Source organism: Mixophyes fleayi, chromosome 2 (assembly GCF_038048845.1).
Source record: "Mixophyes fleayi isolate aMixFle1 chromosome 2, aMixFle1.hap1, whole genome shotgun sequence".
Classification (NCBI taxonomy): domain Eukaryota; kingdom Metazoa; phylum Chordata; class Amphibia; order Anura; family Limnodynastidae; genus Mixophyes; species Mixophyes fleayi.
In genome coordinates, this window is record NC_134403.1 from 301,248,452 (window position 1) to 301,271,341 (window position 22,890).

The window sequence follows — 22,890 nt, forward strand, 5'->3', positions numbered from 1 at the left end:
TGATATTGTCCCTCTATCAGACCTAGGGCTTGGCCAGTAAGGAGAGAGATGAATTAGGTGACTTTAGACTTCTCAAAAGAAAAATTCTCTGGGGCTAGTTCAACTTGAATGGAACATTGGTTGAGAAATCCATGGCTTTTCCTGGGGTCGCAGTCATACTCCTTAGGATTAGAAATGCGAAATCCTCTAGGACTAGATGTACTAACAGGAGCAGATGAGGGAGTTGGGGGAGGTTGTGGTTGTCGGAGTTCCCTGAGAGGGAGATGTCCCTTGAAGTGAGTCTAGTCGGGAGACAACACCCTGAAGGCACTGCAGCAACTGAGTGTGATTATTCTCCAACAGTGAAATCCAGCTGTTACTCTCCAGTTGTTGTGCAATTACAAGCCACAGCATATCGGATATATTTGGGCTTTTAGTTCCAAAATGGCTGAAACAGGATGGGGGAGTGGGAGGGAAGTTCTCTTTGAGAACATGATGATGTCTGAGTGAAAGCAGGTGGACAGAAGGAAATTCATATCTGTTTCATCTGTGAGTCATACTGTCTGTGGAGTGGATCATGGCAGCGAAGTATGAAGTTCAATGTTTATGCTTATGTGCGGAGCCATGTGTGGAGGACTATATATTTATGGGTATATAGGTGTCCTAATGTTGCATATGAGGAGAAAAAAGGAGCAATATTGTTGACATATTCCATTGCAACAAGTGGCTGACAGCTCAAGTGCAGCCTAGCTGTCCAATTAGTGACAAACAAGTGTCAGCAGCACTAATATTCAAAATATTCCTGACTGCTGTAGATGGAAAACATTGCCAAGCTACTGAGGGGTGATTATTTTCTGGATGATGAGGTTACTGGACATGGCAATCGTGCAGTTCTGTTACCTAACTGTGAGATGGGATTTTGCTTTTAAATATAGGCTATGTACTGTAAATAGAATGGTATGTTGTAAAGGTGCCAAAGAATGCCATGGGTAAAGTATTTTGCATGGACAGATTGCAATAGGAGGGGTCTCCAAACCAGTTTAATTCCTAGGGCTCAATGGGGATCTTAATCCAGCTCTAGTTGGGGCTGAATTACGATTTTATTTCTACTTTCTCTATTTGCACTTTGGAAAATTAGACATGAAGACTATGTTAAGTATATATATCTAATCAGAGCTGTGTGATAAAATAACTAATGCAAAATATTTTAAGGCTATTAAAGAAAGCCAGCTAGACTCATACTTATGGAGAACTATCGATTCCAAAATAATTATTTGTATTTTGCCCAATCTTTATTTAATTCTTACAAATCCAGCAACAATCATAGAGATAATTTTAGACAGCCTTCAAAATCAATTTAAAATAATTCTTGCTACAACTTACCATGCATACTAGTATGGCAAGTGTCATTGAGTATTTTTTAACAAAGTGTCAGCCGTTATGTTCATTTATTCACTTAACTATGTTCACTCACTGCTCTTTATTTGCCTAGCGAGCGTGAGTGAAGGCAGGTATGGTAACTAAGCTGCTTATACTCTTCAAATGTTTGTAGCCAGTAATGCTTTTAGTTACTTGTTTCAAGAAAACAGTTAGGTTGTCAGGGGCACTTTTTTTCTACTATGGAGGGCACTTTGTTAAATGCTCTTTACAGAGAGAAACATTATTAAAGAGCTGTTTTAGGGCTCTGATGCTTTGTGGTTTCCTTCAAAGTCATCTTTACTCATTTGTTATGACCAGTGATGGTTATTTCTAGGACAAGGATTATTGTTGTCTGAAAAAGATGCTAATTATGAATAAGCAATCTGGGTCAATCTATCATATTGAATGTCAATCGTTTTGTGCACATTAGGTAGTGGTAATATATTATAAGAAAATACATATTCAAAGCAAGAAAATTATTTTAACTGCTATTACCTAAGATCTCATTTTATATTCTGTATATTATACATAGGTGTTTACTGGGTTTACCATTTTGTAAACATTATATGGACAGTACCTTAAAGAATGTGTAACCACTCCTATTTTTTGGAATATAACATAGGACTGTTGAGTCTGTCCTTGAGTTGTCTACATGGTGATACATTCATTCCAAATCATGTTGAATTGCCTTTTTGTTGCTGTATGTTACATTTAGATGGTAAGCTCTAGCTACTGTTGTATTTCCTATTGCACTTGGTACTCCCAGTATGTATTGTTTAATTCTTCTACTTTTGAAAAGCTCTCTGCACTGTGTAGTGCCTTATATATATATACTTACACATACATAGAAATCATCAAACCACTGTCTAATTAGGCATAAATTCATATCCTGCATATACACCACATAGCCAATACATTTTTAAGTCACCCATTTACTGCTTGGAAAGGACAAGTCAGATTACTTTTGTGTTACCAAAATTGGATAATCTGCCTGATTGAATTATAATAAATTTGGGTATATAGTGTTACATTTTAATCAGTGATGCGTCAAAACAATCCAAATTACTAAATTTGAATATATATATATATATATATATATATATATATATATATATATATATATATATAATTTGATATTTATAAATATGTGAATATTGAAAAATAAATTAGCTAACAGTAATGCTGCTTGCTTTACAGCATCAATAGGTCCATGACATTTACATCACTTTAGGGAGATGTTAAAGTAAAAATAAAACAATCCTCCTTGAGAGTCATTTAGCTGTTTACTAACATATTTGCACACCCCCTGGTATAATACACCCTACCTCTTTACTCATACAAACAACGGTGATTATTCTGTGCCATCTGAATTGCACTAGAATTAGCTACTCTTTGCATTAGGTTCTAGATGTAGATATGGTTTCTGTAGTGATGCAGACTGCAGCAATCTATTGGTTGCTGGCTTTGTAAATTTCATTCAGTTTGCTCCAATAGCTGAAGGAGAACGACTGGTACAGCCTGGTCCTCTCTCCCTCCTCAATCTCTCTTTTTCTTGCAGATCGGTCTCTCTCTCCGTCTCTGCATAGGCAATCAGAGCTCTTTACTCGCAAACCTCCTCTCCTCACGCTGATTGTAATGAATTTTCATGCTGAACGGCTATACAGCACTTGCTTTTCTCCTGCCATCAAGACAGCCTTTTGTTTTCTGGTTATCACATTCCTTTGGACTGCAAGACCGCCTTGGATTCCAACAAATATGTATATTTATGTGCAGATGTGAAAGGAGCCTGCTTTGCAAAAAAATTGAGCAGAAAACACTGTGTGCATGATTACCCTCTCTGCTTTGTCAAGGTAAGGTGCCTAGCAGACGTTTAAATGCATTTTGCATGCTCGTTAAGCTAAAGAGCGGTCAAGCTATACTGCAGTCCTTTTTGTGACTACTTTTCCCCTATGGCTGCGAGTCAATACTTTTCCCTTGTGCTCCACATTGTGTTCTAGTAATATACAGTATGTGTGTTCTGGGCAGTAATGATCCTTTTGCTGCAGTCGCCTCTTTGAAAAGAGCTATGGTTGTGTGGTGTTTACAAAGTAGCAAATCAGACTGATATAGCAATGATAATCTATTTTGTCCGATAAAATGAATTAATAACAATGGTGCTCATAAGAATAATAACGCCTGTTAGCTATCTGTGAGGAAGGCACAAGTGAAATCATTTTGTGGTATTGGTTAACCAAAGGAAACAACGATTATTGTTGCTGTATCCTGTTACAGTAGAGATGCTGTATCTGATCATTTGATATACTTTGGCTTAAAAGATGTTGCAGTGTCAGTCGTTTTATTAGCACAGAAAATTTGTAGTCTCTGGTTTTGTTTTTGTTTTTTTTTAGTATTTTGTTCTTGTTTATTTGTTATTGGAATGAAGTGAAGTACGCTATGTTTCAGGAAAAAATATGCATTCAGAAGCTTGGGCATGGAATCTGTGCTGACTATTTTATTGCTAGACTGCACCTTGTATATTGCAACACATTGCTTGCCATTCTGAATGTGTAATGTATATTGGATCAGGACGTGTTCTACAATCTGATTCACGTAATAGTACCAGAAAATTATTTTAAAAAGTACAAATAAGAGAGAAAAAAAGGCACTCTGAAAATATCCCTCCAAAATAGACCCACCAGTCACTAGTGCATTAAAGATTTCTGCACCCCCAACCACTTAAAAAATCGTGTGCCATGTAAAATTGGTGATTACAATTCTTCTTCATAACTTGATTATAGCCTACTTTTTGGATACCCCACCCCCATGAATGACGGGTACAGTCTCCCCCCCCCCCCCCCCTCACCTCAGCTTCTTTTAAGCTGCATGGCTGATCTGGTCTTGCAGACATTAGCCTGTGTTGCATGACACTGTGAAGAAGAAGAGACTTTGAGATCTCCAGCCGCTTTTCATGCAGTGGGATCTAGCAAGTGACTACTGACTAGTCAGCATGATATCCTTGAATTGGAGCAACTACAGAAGGAAAATACAATCCCATAAGAGTGACAGATAAAGTGCAACAGTGGTGCAGTGCTTTTTCACAATTTTGGAATTTTTTTATTCCCTAAAGTAGGAAGCAACCAATCTATAGCATTATATTAAATACAATTGAGATTTGTCATATGGTATTTCTGCAGATACATTGCTTTAATACTGCAGGTTGGAGTGCATTGCTACTCTATTATGTCTGATCCGTAGTGTTGCATCTTTCTAGCTGGAGATCTTTTGAGACATATAGGCAGTTTTCTGTGTACTTGTTTGAAGTCAGGTATGGTTGTATTGATCCGTGTCACTTGCAGCTATAAAGGTGAAACATTAACCACAAAGGAAAGAATACTGCTTGTCTGGTGTGTAAGAAGGAAGCAGGTGGAGATTTGAGGATTTTCACGTTAGTTAATATTGCACATTGGTAATCTATTTGCATATACAAGTGATCATTGCAGCAACTCATCGTGAAATCCAGTGGCATATGGACCGTGTGAGTCATGAAATGGCAATTGACAAGTGTTTCTAGGTAGCTAAATCACGGGCTTCATTGACATTAATCGACCACCCACTGTGAAATATGATATTACTCAATCTTTTCTGCTAGAATTTCTCACCTATTGTGACAATAAACGATCTTCAGCAGAGGTCAATCTTTGCTGAGCTTTTATAAAGTACATTTTCCTAACAAGTTTTCTGTAGCTTTCCCTCGATTGCTGTTTAAGGCACATAAATATTGTGAAATCAAACAGTGATTGTGATAATCCATGTGAGCATTTGGAATTAATCCACAATTAATTCCTATAAGAAAAGGTAAATTAAAATAACTTAGTCTAGATGTTGAATATAATTTTTTTTTTTTTTAGATTCAAATGACATTACATATTAAATGTTTCAAAGGGTTATGCTTATCAGTTACTTAGATTCTCTTTTACAGTTGATTTTTCTGGCCATACCTTTAATTGTAGAATACTAAGAGGAGGTATTACAGCTACAAGGAACAACATCTGTCCTTTTAAGATTAATCCACAAGGTGGTAGTGTGTACACTTCTTTTTCAACAATGTCTGTAGTGGTCACTTATTTGAAAGATGTAGTTTGATGTATATACAATAAAAGGTCTCACATAGAGCCATTTATTATATATGTAAAGTCCAATACCTGTTTCATAAGGTCCATTACTCAGCTGTGGCCTTCCCGGTCACATATATGAGGCCATACAGTCAATCTAGTACGATTGTACTGATAAGATAAAACACGAATAGCTTTAATATCTAAGCAGAAAATGTAATCGTAATTTGTAGGACTGCTTTGAAGTCATTCATGCACATTTTAGAATCATGGTTGTTAAATTAAAAAATAAGGAGATCACTTTTGTATTAGCATACAGTGTAAACGTCCTTTGTCCGATGTATTTCTGAAATACTTTGAAATATGTGTGTACTCTTCCAGAGTACATCCAGTCACCTCAGTCACCCATTCAATGATTAGGTGTTGACTTAGCTAATTAGAAATCTGGTCTTCAGATTGTAGGGTATTGTGTTATTGCAATGAAATTATTGACAGCTATTCCCAACACAGTTGCAGAGGATTTCCCATTAGTCTTAAAGTTCAGAACATCAATCTTACAAGAAATGCAAATTAAAGTCAATAAACAATTGCCACATATATTTGAAAACCTTTTTTTTGTTGCCCTATATGTTAAAACAGAGCATCCATAGACACATGAGAACAATCGCTTCTTGGAGAAGCTTTAAGATATATAGCATTATAATGTGATTTTCCCCTCAAGATGTTTTTTTCTTTTAATTGTTTTGATAATATTGCCATAGTTTTGCATACTGTGTTGCTTATGTATATACATGTCAGCCTCAAGGTCATTCATGAAGACTGCAGTTTTATCTCTTGGCAAATTTCAAAATAATATATTGAAGTTTTTAATATAGAAAAAAAACAATTATTTATATTTTTAATAAAAAATATAGACTGTGATCGCGATTGCTTGTACATATAACTACCTTCCAGGCTGGAGGGATTTTGTTTTTTGGTAAAAACTACAAATAAAAATTGAGCGTTAGATAATTTCATATATATCCAAGCCAGTTGTAATGCAGTTTCTATATACTTCTTGTTTTCACATTTTACCAATATAAAATATTTACAATGATCGAAACCTCTTGAATATATAACTATGTTCTGTACACAGTGTCATTTATGGTACATGGCAGAAATAGCATCTACTATATATAATTATTTTACTAGTATACAAAGCACCAACATATTCCAATGTGTTGTTCAAAAGTAATGTTTCATACCAAGGATCACTATGGATACAAGTAATATGAATAAATGTCCTTTATGACTATCATATGCTAAACATTGATTGCATTTCTGCTCTCATTGGGAGTTCAGGATTTTAAAGATGAGATGAAACTATGCCTAAAAAAATCACTAAATGATTATTAGTATCTGTGCCTGCTTTAGCTAAATTTAATTAGGGTTTTGACACGTGTTCATTTAAGGCAGCAGGAGTATAATCTGTGTGTCTCAGAATTGTAGAGTAGTTGGGTTTAATTGAGGGTATTTAATTGAAAACATTCAACACAAACCTTATGAGGAAACATTTTTATAGTTCAGTGCTGTACTAATTGACTTGGTAAATTTTGCATACTTAACAGAGTAGTCGCGCTTCTGTTTTTGACAGTTTCCCAATATAACCCCCTTGGCTTTTAAGAAGGACAATCTGCCTTTCAGGTTACATAGTCGTTCATAGTGACAGAGTCACCTGGAAATACAAGGAAGACCATTCACGTCTACATGCTACCAAGAAACATATTGCTCTGTCATTTTTTTGAATTAAGCTTATTTTCATTTAAAAAAAAAAAATGGAAAAAAAACTACAGTTATGGAACTTGCTGCTGGTAGTTACAAGTCTAAATATCCTATTAGAAGCCTTCTAATAAAAGGCTAGCTGTAAGTTTTCAACTGGCAATAAGCCACACAGATCAATATGGAGTTCTCATTTCAAACAGCAGCACTTCTCTGTCACAGTTCAGCTCAGGTGCACTCAAGCAATGTTTGTAAAGCATTTATGCTCTGAGCCATTTCGATCTCCACATTTGACAGGGTTATGTACTCAGCTTTGTCACCTTTTAATAGTTCTCATTCTGTTTGCTTTACTACTATTCCTAAAATCTAAATGATATAAACCATGCTTGTGATTCCCACTAATATACCTTTTAAGTAAATGCTCATCAACACCATGATATATTAATATTTAGATGTTATGTCATGTATTTAATATTAATGTTTGGGTAATTTTATGTTGTTTTTTTTTTTAAATAAAGTTCACCAATTCAAATTAAATGTCAATAAACTAAATCAATTTAGTAGACAATTTTTAAAGTCGGTGTCCTGGCTTACAGAGTTTAGCAGTTAAATGTTTTTCCCCACATTTAATAGGAAAACATAGAGCACACTCAATTTCTAAAAGGAACAATAATTATGTTTCCTGAAGTTAATAAATAAAACTTTGTTACATCTCTGTGTGATGCCTAGGGTACATGGGCATTATCCAAGGATGTAACTAATCAGGGTACACCATTGTGATGGCTGCAGGGTTTTTTATCCATTATTATTTGCTTGTTTGAACATTTTGTGAGTACCACTTATTCTCATATATATTTTCCCATGAGAATAAACACATAGGCCATAAAGGAGTGATACCCAAACTGCATTTCAGCTGTTTCATTATTATTGTCAATTATCCTGCTCATTTGTGCATGTAGTACTGTTTCATAGTGAAACACTGGTTAGCAGTGCTGCACCACACTTCTGGGTCCATGAGTGCTATTCTAACCAAGGCACTATTTGTGTGGTACCTGTGTTTGCATGGGCCTCCTCTGGGTTCTCTAGCTTCCTCTCACAGTCCAAAAACACATGGCTAGATTAATATTAGAGTTTGTATGGTAGAAAAAATGATAATAAGCGCCACTTTGACAGGGACTGATGTGATTGTTTAAACATCCTGGACTTCATGTAGAGCTAGATGCATTGGGCCTGAGTCATTAAGGAATGTAAGGGAAAAAAAGGAGTAAATGTTCTCTGGGACAAATCATGTTACACTGTAAAGGGTGCAAACTAGTTTTATTATTTTGCACATAAGGGAAATACTGGTTGTTTTATCATCTAGCACCCAAACACTTCATAGGATTATTTTTACACTGAAACTTACAAGTTGATCGAAGATATGTGGGCAGCACGGTGGTTATGTGGTTAGCACTTCTGCCTCACAGCGCTGGAGTCATGATTTCATTTCCTGATTGTGCCCTTATCTGTGTGGAGTTTGTATGTTCTCCCTGTGTTTGCGTGGGTTTTCTCCGGGTGCTCCGGTTTCCTTGTACACTCCAAAAACATACTAGTAGGTTGATTAGCTGCTATCAAAATTGATCCTAGTCTCTCTGTCTGTCTGTGTGTGTGTATGTTAGGGAATTGAGACTGTAAGCTCCAATGGGGCAGGGACTGATGTGAATGAGTTCTCTGTACAGAGCTGCGGAATCAGTGGCGCTATATAAGTAAATGGTGATGATGATGATACCCCATGTCAACTATAAATCTGTCAACACATTTTAAAGTTACCTATCCCTCCAATGCAACATGGTTTTTCCCAGATGCAAATGTACTACTTTTTTATCTTTGCTCTCCTTCATGACTCAGGCCCATTATCCGTCTGAAATACAGATGTAAATTGCATCCAATAAAAGACACATTTTCCATGAGTATTGTAAGCCTGTGAGCAGGGCCTTCTCACCTCATTGTCTGTTTCACCCAGTATTGTTTATTACTATGTTTGTCCCCAATTGTAAAAACGCTACGGAATTTGCTGTCGCTATATAAATAAATGATGATAATGAGTATGTTGAGTCAGACACATCTCAGTTTATGTCATCAGCTGTCATTGCTATCAGTTCGTAACTTACGCCACTGGTCGAGAATGCAAAAGCGTCCTGTCTCCTGACAGACATATATGTGTCTGAGTCCCAGACTCAATCGAATAGTGACACAAGTGGCCATAAGCGCAAGATGCGAATTGGCCTTTATATATACTCAACCGTAACTAGTGCTTTGTGCACATGTGCAGAAGTAAACACCACACTTTGCGTCTACCTGACCCCTCTATGTAAACGTCTGTGTAATATGTCGGTGCTATTTAAATGAAGGATAATAATAATTTAATGGTGGTACCACAGAGCCAAAGGTACTGGTCTGTTTAAACCAAATTTTCATTATAAGGATATGCTGAACATAGCATTATTTGTCACTTAATACATTTGTGGTACATCCTTTCTATTTAAAAATTTACACAGTGTACATTTAGTCTGTCAATAAGCATTACATCTTATCATAGACTGCTAACATCAGTCACAGCATGCAATTTGGTGGCCATCTTCTGCTATCCAAATTGTGTCCCATTTAATGACCATTTCCTAGATCCAGGCAGGGTTAAAGATGTGCAGTCTAAAGGAACAAAACACGAAAACATATTTGTTGTTGTCATATTAATTAGTTTTAATATGTATATTACATGACATTGCCTAAAAATGTGATCAAGAAATTTTTTAGGATTCATTTTGTGGCCTTAATCAAGTTATTCACTTATATATAGCTTAAGTAGCAGCACAACATAAACAGTAGTATAAAATTCGGTAAGGTTTGTACATTGTTGTATATTATTGCCAACAAATGAATGACCCCAAAAACACATAACTCTTGTGCTTTGATCAATTCCATTTTTGCTCTAGTTTTGCATCACTTTTCAGATTGCAGTTATAATATATGTACATATCTAACTCTAACACATGACATTTTGTAAAAGTAGAACACATTTTAATAGTAAGAAATATAGGTATTATGCCAGGCTATTTTGAACTGCTTCCATGAACTATAGGGAATTAAATTTCACTGAACTAGAGAAAGGCTTCAAGTTGAAGCTAATTAGCATCTGACTTCACAGTAAGCCAACCCTTTTTTTTAGCCAAATGAAGACTGTCTTAAAGCAGTAAGTAAAATGCAATACCCTTTTTGCATGCTTGTTCATAACACAATGTAAAAGCTAGAAAAAGCAACAAAACAACATAAACAGGGAGTTACATTTTAACAAGAAATGGGGTTTCCTGAGATAAGTATTTTCATTGGAATGCTATAGTAACTTCCGATTTGATGTATAAAACAAATCACTACAAGAATTTATTTAAATAACATGATATGCTTGCGCCCTTTCCTTTATATTCTGTTTTTATTAAGACATTATTGTTCAAATACATATATTTATAGAATGTATGGAAAGACAGTGAAGAGATTTGAATCACAGTGTGATGTTACTTGAGCATTGGAATTCATTACTTAAGATATTTACAAAAGCTTTTTTAATTCCATGCATGCATTTTTTTTACAAAAGAGACAGTTGTTGTCAGCACTTGTCCTTAACACTGCATGTTTGTGTGTATCTAGAAAAATGAAAACATGAGGTATTAGTTCATATTTTGATCAAAACATTTAGGCCTGCATCCCAGTGTCAAGGGCACCTCATTATATGCAAGTCCTACACTGACCTATATGCTTTAAACACCATTAAAATGCTGTTAAATGCAGATGCACTCATCTCTAAAGTATAGGGGGCTTGCATTAAGCAAGTGCTAATTTATAAGCCACACCCAAATGAGCCTTAAATAGGCTTAATAGAAAGCTGCTATGACAACATAAGGCAATATTTTGAGATAAAACCAGAGAAAAAACAAGCCTGCGCTCGGTATATCCCCTATTATATATGGTACCAGCTGCATGGCAGTAAGCCATCGTTCTGTATATCTCATGTTATATATGGTACTATCTGCATGGCAATATAAATGGACATATATGTAAACAAAACAAAAAGACAGTTGTCAGCGCTTAACATTGCATATAATTCCTTAACACTGCATATTTATGTGTATCTAACAAAGTGAGAACATAAGGTATTAGTTCATATTATGATCAAAACATTTAGGCCTGCTCCTCCTATTTGCTAGATACACAAAGATAAGCAGTGTTAAGGATAAGTGCTAACAACTGTCTTTTTCTTTTAATACATGCATTTTTATAATTACCATGAATATTTCTTTCAATTCATATTAAAGGAATTATGTCTGTTTGACTTACCTGTATAAACAAAAAGGTTTACATCTTATAATTAACTTGGAGAGGTTTTAAATGCTACAATTATTTAGGAAAATGTGGAATGCACATTAGGGTAAAGGCAAAATAATATCTATTATAATAATAACAATTTAAAATAATAATGCTTTATCCTGGCAGGCATTCAGCACATAAGAAACAAAGCAGAAAAGTAATGAAATAAGGGACAGCTTGCGGACGTAGGCTGGGACCTACGAGTCGTTATCTGGGCCTGTTTGTCATATATTCATTTAGATGGCTCTTAATTCAAAGAAACTAGCCCCGTTATAGAGACAGTTGTCTGACTAGATTAAGAAATCCTGAAAATAATCTCATTTCCCTACAGTAACTGACATGCAAATTCCAGACAAACTGTACCCTGAATTTAAATCATTTGCAAAGTTCCAGTGCTGTATGGCAGCAATTCTGTCCACAGTTTCACAATGCCACCCATCACAAATGTAACTGCCAAACAGAACTCCATTTACTTAGCCCAGTTCAAAAGTGGGGACACATGGACATCTGAAAATAATAACAGTAAGGTCTGACACCCTAGTATAGGGCATCTAAATTGGACAATGATAAGAAAAAAGTCTTCTATGAATTATTTTTTTAAGACATAGGTTGCTGTGAAAGTAGACAAAGGATAAATAGGCTGACAGTTCTGACACAAGTATCACGTTTATTAAAGAGAATACCAGAGTTTTGCTCATGTTAAAAATAAAAAAATGATTACTGTCTTTCTGTAATGTTTCTCTGCTGCATGATGTGACTTAGCTGCACAGCAGCTCTATGGCAGCAATTCAAAAGCACACCTTGGGGTATATTTATTAAACTGCAAAAGTGGAGATGTTGCCTATAGCAACCAATCAGCTTCTAGCTTTCATTTTGTAGAATGTACTAAATGAATGGTAACTAGAGTCTGATTGGTTTGCTATAGGCAACATCTCCAGTTTTGCAAACCCGCAGTTTACTAAATATACCCCTTTGTCTCTGTTCCACTGGAGGAAATATAAATCTTACCTAATCTGTTATGCTCTTTCCCTCAACTAAGAACTTATATGCTTGGAAAATCATGTAATGTAACATGAATACAAAATGTTACTTTTTGTACTGATAAGCATCCATCAAAGACTAGGGACTCACACAAAATTCCCCTTTCAACTACCAAAATGACTGCACAAACTGTTTATGTACTAAATGTTTTGTTTTATTTAGTGACTATGAAAAAGTGCATCATCTATAAGTCATAAAATATGATTTATGCTGTTTGCTGTGTCCTTATTATTATCATGTTTACCAACGATGGTTGTGTACTAAAACAGAAAAAATAACAATGATAAGTCTGTAGAAAAAGAGCATAAATAAAATCTAAATACTAATTAATCACATTATATCTAGAATTAACCAACTGCAAGACAATATTAATTACAGTGGATAATAATTTAAGCTAATATTACATTTTCTTGTGGTTGCTCACAAGCATACCGATATTCAGCAAGGTAAACAACTTTGGCCACTGGCTCGAGAAACCAAATGCATTACTGTTACTAATATTGTCTTTACTTCCTGAAAGCTTTGTGTCAAGTTGTCCTCAGTGCTTTCAAAGCATGAAACCTACATTACTGACCTCTATATCATTGGCTAGGTGATGTTAAATGTTACTTTTAATGGGCTGGTGGTGTGTAAAATAATGATGCATTGATGAATTTCTTTTTGTGCACTAAAATGTTCTTGTTTGTTCAGATGTGCGTTCAACACATTAGAGCAAACAACTGCTCTGTACATTCCGTACTACTGTTCCCTGACACTTTTTGAACCTCTTACTTGAATTGAACTTTTCCTGCTATCTTCTTAAAACATAAATTTGACTAGCTACTCATTATTTTATTTGTCATATTTTAAGTGTGAAATATAAAATGAAATTGGTATATTAGCACTGTACTGCAATACTGACATATGACCTGATTCATTTTGGAAAGTTAAGAAAAAAATTGAGTACGTTTTCTTACTCAAGTTTTCTAGCCAAAACCATGTGGCAATGCAAGGGGTGCAAATTAGTTTATTATTTTGCACTTAAGGAAAATACTGTCTGTTTGTTCATGTAGCACACAAATACTTGATAGCTGGTTTGTACACTGAAATTTAAAGTTGATATAGGACATGCCCTACCCCAACTATAAGTCTTTCATCACATTTTAAATTTACCTCCCCCTCCAATGCAAAATGGTTTTGCCTTACCTATTTACTTTTGCTTAACTTACCTTAATGAATAAGGCCCGTAGACACATGTAAAGCAAGGCTGTTACATCAAAATGGATATGTTATATCACCCTGCGCATGTTGTTCATGCACCCAATGTTCCTTACCAACTGCTAGTTATCCTCAGGAAACAGCCACCAATCTCCCATGCGTAGCTGCATGTTATGTTTAAATAAATTCACATTTTATTAAAACTAAAATTATTAGGTTTATAATCTGGGTATGATGGTGTAATTGGTGCTGGGGTTAGCTTCCTTTTCAAATCTTAAGAAAAACACTGAATATAACAATAATAATATTTATTTACAGAATTTCACAATTTTAATCTCTTCTTTTAATATCAGTTCCAAGTTTGTATTAAAACCAAGGCAAGATTGCATGATAGCCTATGCAAATGAGTAAAGTGAGGTGCATGTGTCCCATTTGCAGGTCATTTAGTACAAAATTCACAGGTAATATGTTGCATAGATTAATACATGTAGAGGACACCGTGATTCATCTATTGTAAACAGAAATTCCAATGTCCTCTGCAAAAACAGCTACATTGCCTTGTAAAATCACAGTTGACATCATGGTACTTGGTTTGCAATCAGAGATTTTGAGTCCCACTCCAAAATTATCATTTTGTTGACATACAATGACATCTCAATTCTTGGTCCATGTCCATGATGTTCCAAGGACATCATGGAATTCAGAAATCCACCTCCTGTAAACCTATTCAATTTGCAAGGTACTAATATTGCAAGCTTGATCAATCCATAAAATCCATAATCCATAAAAGAGAGAAGAGCCCTAATCCATAAATGCAACCTTTGCCTCATCTTGGTTGCCACATGTAATTGTAAAATTATATTCTAACTAATCTTGTTATTCTGGGTGTATCATTGTATATCTAATAGACCAAAATATTGTAGCCAAAATATGTATGACCTATCAAGTTGAAGATATGGCCATGGCTTAATGATGACATGGATTTTTTGGATCAGCACATTTGATGTGTGGTCTATTTGTCATGGTCTTTCCATTCTGGAACGCTGAAAGGTAAGCTATGCATTAGAAATCTTAATCCTTTGAAATTAAACATTCCTAGTTAAGGATTTACAGTGTAAAAAAACTATGACTGTCTTGGGAAAAAGTGGATAAACTGGAAACCTGATTATTATACATATACCCTTCATGTATTACTTCATATGCTATTATTGCCATCAAACTGAGTGTTATATTTTCTGGGTATTATATTTTTGCAGAAGAATTAAGTGACAGTCGTCTTGACTTATTGGTTTGCATTATGTGTATTTTGGACTTTGCAAATACCTTACCATTCATATCTCTTACTATAATATAAGATTCCAATTTACTATTTTTATCAGTTGATGTAGCCATAATACAAAACTGCATCTCAACAAATGATACCATATAAAGTTTCTAAAATGTTATATTCAATGACCTTTTTCAAATAGAAAACATTGAGCATTGTGGCATTTCTATAGCAGCTCCCAAGATGAATCAGCTATCAGTGGAATTTGTGCATGCTCTGTAATCATAAATGCTAATCAAAGCACGATTCTTAATGTGTTTGCATTTTGCTGTGCCAAGTAAGTGTTCTGCCAAATCTAAAAAAAGTGCTATTTTATTTTTTTTATTTCCACCCACCTTTTGTTAAAAACATTTTCCCAAATAATATTTTTTAAATGTCAAAAATATCAGCTATTGTTATTGTACTGCTACTATGCAAAATAAATTAATCTGATCAGTGCACTGCATTGCACAGATATCCCATTGTACAGTGAGTAACACTCTGCATGTAGATTTATTATTTTGGACATAGCCTCTTCTCTTTGCACATATAATTTGTACAAAATCTCTCCAATGGAGCCATTGACCGGGTGCAGAGTTACCGCCTTATGTGCTCCTATTACACAGAGTTCCCCCATTTTGCATAGACACTTCTCGTTCTTGCTCAGAGACCCTTCTTTACATAGAGCAACCAACTCACCATATTGAACAGATATTTTTTCTATTCATATAGACACCTCCTATTGTATAGAGATACCCTCCTCATCCTGTGCCCACCTCACTTACCCTAATCAGGTGATGCCCACATTACTGATCTATTCTGGATCCATAAAAAGTTATAAACATCTCTTTGAAACATCTCTCATTGAGTGCTATAAGAATCTTTATGGCCAAAGATGTTTATATTCCTGAATGCATCTAAAGCCGCAACATGGTTCCATGCATAGGTGGATGCACCATGCTTCCAGTGTTTTGCACATAGGACCCCACTCTGCAACTTGGCACCAGTAAATTGTGCTGAAACCTAGTGACAAGTGTGACCACTGCAACCCCAGATGCTGTGCCACTGTTGTTCATCCACAAAATAACATGCAAGTTAGGGTTTTCCATGCAAGTGATGCTGCATATATACTGACCTGACTTGGTAATGTTTGTGTAAATTTGGCAGTAAATGGTCCATAAAAACTACACTATGTTAGCTCTGTCATTTATCAAGGATCTTGAAGATGGGGAAGATGTCTTGAAAAGTAGTATGCACTGCATGAGTGGTATGAATACTTAAAAAAAAAAGTTGTGAAAGATATCCTTAACCTTTAACATCACTAGTCATCAAATATGATAATATTTTTCATTACATTGGTCATAATAGGACATACCTCATCCATGTCAGGGATTGAAAAACATAACTGCATTCCATACCTATTTATTAAATGAAACACACCCAGTGCATACTGCAACACAACTTGGTTTTGCACCAGGGCACCATATTTGTCTGCCAGTAATGTGCATACCCTCTCTTTGCACTCTAGAAATGCCTCTGCAAACAGACACTGCGCCATAAGGTGCAGAGAAATGGAAAAAGCTTTGATGATGCATTGTGAATGTCACATCAAAGTCTAACATCCTACCACTTTCAAATAAATAAATGTTCCCATTTTTGTCCTAAATCACTGCTCAGTTTAACCTTTCTCATGGCTTAATTGAATCATGAGCGAGAAAGGATTTCAGGACTTTTTCTATCATATGTGTTACATTAATACTCATTCATCGGAGAAACGCATTGGCAGGCACACTCACCACCTGTAATAAAACAGTCCAATGTACAATGTCCTATATGAAAAGTAATAAAAAAAAATAGCAGCATACCCTGCTCCAAATCAGGGACACCAGGGAGAGCAACGGAAAGAGAGTGGAAGAACAGATCAGAAGAATCTGAGGCCACAAGCTGTAAGGTTGCTGGTCACCAACAGTCCCCATCCAACATCATGGAACTACAGCAATATTGCAAAGAAGAATGTGTAAAAGTGCCATGTCCATAAGTGTTAAGCTGCTAGAGACTCAGCCAAATAGGATCACATATATGTTTGCATCTAAAGGTGCTGTAATAAAGTATCAAAATTAAAGAGGTGAATACTTATGCCATCAATTAAAAAATTATAAAAAATCTGTTGTTTTTTTATTTGTAATTAAGAAAAACTGTTAGTTGTTTTTTATTTGACATTACAGAGCATTTTTTTCCTTTGATCCATGTTACCAGTTCCTGAAATCCATTTATTCATTCCATAATGTAATAAATTATATCGTGAAAAATGTCAAATCATGAGAATACTTTTTATAGCTACTGTTGTTTTTTTTTACATAGTGGTAATAAGCATTACATTAGTACTGCTGTGTACAAAACACTGAGGCATTTGATTCTATTACATGTTTTTTTTCTTAGAATTCTCATAGGGGTGTATACATTACGCTGGCAATAGAGCTAATTGGTGCACTTGATACAGAAAACCCTATTGAGTTCAAAGATGTTTTTTATGTGCTAGTCCTCTGATAGACTCTGGTGTATCTTAATAAAGGATTTCTCTTATGTTTTTTTATGCATCATTTCCTCAATATAAAATCATTTAAATTGTAGCAGTTTTTTGAGTATTGATATGAGACTTTTTATTTAAAGGAAAACCACCTACATCCTTTGAAATAACATGCTGTGGTATATGCTTCAGTAGTTTGATTACAGCTGTTCACATTCAAAATGTTATACTACTTACGTTATATAGTATGTTTATTATTAATTTGAACATACTGTATATTGTTTTATCATAAAGCTTTAATAAATCATTCAGGCATGTGTTATCCTTTGAAAATACCTCTATTTTAGGGAATATTTTTATTATTATAAGTGACATTTGATCATTTGTGAACTGATAAATGAAGTATTACCCATATACTGCAATGGAGTGGTGTCTCACCTGGTCAAAATATCATTAAATTAAACGGAACTACTTTACAACTAGTCATTGTGAGAGTTTTCTATTACTTCGATAGCAAATGTCTATACAACTGATATCATATTATATTTCTTTTTTAATATTTCGTTCAAATTCTGTATATATTTTTATCTCATTTTCAGGAATAAATGCAAGCAATTATTTTTGAATAATAGCCGTTTTGCAAGGCAGAATCTCATTTTCATAGCAGATGTTACAGACTGCTTAAGATGAATCCTATTTATTCTCACAGCTGGATGCTGCAGTAGAAAACAGTAATCACTTGTGCACATAAGTGATATTTGATCCATTCAGATGTTTTTGAAAGTTACTATAGACACAGTAAATGCAGACTAATATTGGGATCACTGATCCCTTCGAAGTATTGGAAAATTTAGAGACATTTGTTTTAATTGCTATATAAATATAAATGGTTCCTATATAAGTCTCAGTTTACTCTATATCCCCACTGTTTCCACCTGTCTCAAAAAGCAAAAGATATGGAGTAGAACATGAGTGTATCAATACTACTTGTGTGTAAAAGCCTTTTACAAATTAAATAAAACCTCCCGTGAACTACAATAATTTTATTAGGCTAAAAGTAAGTGTTATATTAATTTGTTCATTGGCATTTAAAATAAATAACCACCATATTCATTTCTCTTTTGAAATTAAATGAAATAACAACCATTGCGTTCAAAGACACTAAAAATGCAGTGCTACTCCTTCATCACATTGTTTAATGAAACTCCACTCCACTCAAACACTTGCTTGTCCTTTCCAACATACCTTTTGGTCTAATAGCCTAATAGTTTCTAAGATACAAGATATGTAGTAATTATGAAGGCCATGCAAAATGAAATAACATTAGCTTTAAAACTGCACTACTGATTAGCTGTGAGAATTATTATAATTTAACAAAATGGACCAATGAGAAGGATATGAGAAGGAGGACCAATAAGAAGCAGCAAGCTCAATCTTTTCATATTGATCCACATGCAGGTGCGGGCTAGATAAGTTCAGCTTGGGGGGTGCACAGGCGGCCGCATCACATGACACGCGATGCGGCCGCCTGTGCGCTGACGTGGCGCATCGGATGTCTCGTGATACGGCCGCTTGAAATATTTAGGAAATATTGTATTCAACGGGGAGGGGCGGGGCGGCCCAAATAGCTGTCAGACAGAGCGGCCCGGGGGCCCGATGCCCCCCTGCCCTCCGGCCCAGCCCGCCCCTGTCCACATGGCCAGCCCCCTATCCCCTATTAAGCGATACTCATTACCTGCTATTTCAAGGGGCTTCGAGATAAACTATGAAGTCCCAGGTATACCAGCTGCATGAAGTTGCCCGAGGACATAGTGTAGGGTGATTTTTTTCACCCTTTTTTGACAATGAAGCTTTAGGATAATTCATAAACAGCGTTAAGACAAACAAAAAACATATACTTGACTGAACAGCATTATACTAGCTGAATTTTATACAAAGCAACCCACACCAATAAAAGGCTACAACCAAATTATATGAACTTTTAAAGCAGTGATGATGCTATTTAAAACTTGGATTTATTCAGGCAGAAACAATATGTAAAAAAACTTCAAAATAATCTATGTGGTGGTCTATATATCAAGGAGGAAACAGTTGCACTCTTCCTTCCATATTTGCCTTTGAACTATAATTTGCGCGACCACACATCAGGCGCCTGTCTAGATGATAAGTCAGGACAGAATAAAGGTGCAGATTCATGTCGATGAGATTAATCATTATCATGCATTCTGACTTATATCTAATGCCTAAACATTACATATAACATCACTCAGCTCCAAAAACAGAGCAATGGAGAGCTATGTAAATAGATCCCTATAAGTGTTTGTTTGCTGTTGTGTCCTTTTTTATGCTGTATAAAGCTATCCATATACAAAAATGTACCAATTATTTTTTCCTGCATCAAATTACAGCTTAATAAATCCATCTGCCTATATTTACAGTGGTCCTCTGACAAAAGCCACAACATTTGTTCATAGATGATTTTTAAATTGCTACATTTGGTAATTGATACTCACATGTTTAAACATCTGGCAAACAGTCAAAACCAGCTATCTAAAACATTGTGTTGTTGTGTAAAAGGTTAGTCACTGGTTCTTGTATTGCTACTCTAACACAAAGTAATTGATAAGTAACGATTTACAGAAGATCTCCAGGGACAGTTTAATATGAAAAATGTTCAAACAAACCAAGTGGATAAATTGACAATAGGCATTTAAATCAGTGCATTGTGTTTAATAATACTACAAAAAGTGAAAGTAATGAGAGTTGCATTACTTTCCATGTATTAAAATCTCCAAACACCAAAAAGAACAAACAAACGACAACTATTTTCATAACAATATTTTATAACACCAAAGGTTTATTATGCAATTAATAAGAACAATTTAAGACTGAGTGACTATTATTATTATTATTATTATTATTATTATTATTATTATTATTATTAATATGAATAATAGTATCATGGATTTGTAAGGCGCCAGGGTTCCGCAGCACTGTGCAGTAGAGATAACAGGACATACATAACACAGGGACATATAAAATGTTCTTCTTGTAATCCAAAAGAAACTCTTCTTGTAATCCATGTGAAATAAAAATATTGCATGACCCTGGATGTCAAAACACCAAACACAAATATTATGGTCAATGTCATCAGATTTTTGTGGAGATCCACAGATACAGGCATCTTGGCCTGCAATTCTATTCTCTTACTCATGTCATAAATTAACCTAAATGTTTGATTTTTTTCTTGAGCGATTAAATGCATCCCAATTAGAAGCTTGACATTTTCCAAGAATGTCTGTCTTGTTCCAGGTCTTTTTTTTAATCTGTCATTCATTTTGAAGAAGAGAAAGCCATGTGCACAGAATCTGCTTTCTATAACGGGCATCTATGATTGATAATTGAGCGAGATCTAGTTTTAAAATAGATATGAAAGAATATTTATTTTCTAAAATCGTACAGTTTTTTTTTAACCTCCATATAAGACTTCTGAAAAAAAAGAGTAGCTCATTTCCAGGTTTTGTATATAATTAGGCACTAACTGTGGCTTAATTCATTTAGAAGAAAAATAAATGTATTCCTACATAGTCACTTTTGTTAATGAAGGGATTGCTGCACCCTCCCCCATGCTCAGTATACACTGCAGCTTCTGTTTTAGGCTACTGTGTTTTTGATCAGCCCTGTGCATTACAGCCTCGAATAGGAATCTCTTGGTTTTCCATGCAGGAACTCAGACACTGTGCAAAAGAGAAAACAATATGAAATATTTGGTGACACGACTGTGCTTAAAACATTATATTTTTAATAAATCATTAACATCTTGTTTGTATGAATGACTGTGATGTTTCTGTAATACGGGGATTTTGTGCACATACAATGTAGTTGTGTGTAAAAGGAGAAAATTTAACATGTAGTTAAATTGCAACTTCAGTTAACACTTTAGTTATCATTTGAATACATATTTTAAACGTTTTATTTTTCAGGAAATGTCTGAAAATAGATTGTTTTTTACTTACTGCGTCTTTCATAGGTAAACACATCACCGTCTATATATTGAATATATAATAATACCTTCAAAAAGATAAAATAGGAATTAACTTTTGTTATATTAATATTTTATATATTTTTGTAAGTGAACCTGTAATATAAATTTTATTTTATATTGATAAATCAACATGAATTATTATGTTAAAGTCAGTGAAAAAAACCAGATACATATAAATAATATGTATCTACTTGTTAATGCATTAACCATTCCAACAAATATGCAATAAACCTGTTTAACTGATAATGAATACCAAGATTGTATTGGAAATGTTATGTTCTGTATTTGGTCAAGTTTGGCTAGTTCATTATAGTAAATGGCAAAGTATCAAAAATGTATTATATAATTAATATCTAAAATCACCCACATTTCCTAAGGAATATGTACTGTATTGTAATGTATTGTTATTCACATTTTATTTGTATAGCATCAGCATATTACTCAGAGTAAGAAATAAGATCAAAGCTATAAACATATAATTTCATTTACAATTCGTAATAAAATATATTATGCGCCTGCTTAATCTTTGGCCGTAATTCCCTTCACGTGCTATGTCTTTCGCAAAATTGATCTACTCATGCTCAGAAATGGACTTTACATGAATGAAGGCAATTGCATGCAATTCATGTCTGAACGCAACAGACACTTACAAGTGCCTACTACTGGAATAGTTGAATGGGGTGGAAATGAGTAGACCTATTCAATGTACAGTAACGGCGTGCCAAGGGCGTTCCTATGCACATGTGACTGACTCAAGTTCAATGCACCACTTAAATATGTTTCTTTTAGTCATATCATTTGCACCAGCTACAGGGCAAGTATAAGTGCCAACTGAGAGTGATAACTACACATATGTGAGCCAAAACATGTATATACGGTCCAGTTCCGGGTATGTTTTATGCAAAATACAGCACGTATCAGTATTTACCTTCCTTATTTAATCAGTCCCTGAGTGTCTGCTGCTCACATTACTGAGTAGAGCAGATCATAGGGCACTAAGCCTAATTTAAAGTAAAAAATTAGTTCAAACATAAGGTATGAATTTACACCTTGGCAAAACCAACCAAAAACCTGCAAGGGGGATGATTTAAGATGTGCAGACAGATTTAAAGCTGGGATGCATCTTAAC

General features: G+C 34.8%; 1 protein-coding gene across 3 annotated transcripts in view; it reads left to right on the plus strand.

The window, feature by feature from the left end:
- The first annotated feature begins 2,872 nt into the window (after positions 1-2,872).
- NLGN4X (neuroligin 4 X-linked) overlaps positions 2,873-22,890 on the plus strand; it is a 285,144-nt gene continuing 265,126 nt past the window's right edge. Inside the window, exon 1 of one of the 3 annotated variants that reach the window (XM_075196474.1) lies at positions 2,873-3,248. The gene's annotated coding sequence lies outside the window, so the exon portion shown is untranslated. The remainder of the gene's footprint in view (positions 3,249-22,890) is intronic. The other 2 variants (XM_075196475.1, XM_075196476.1) reach the window with 2 other exon arrangements.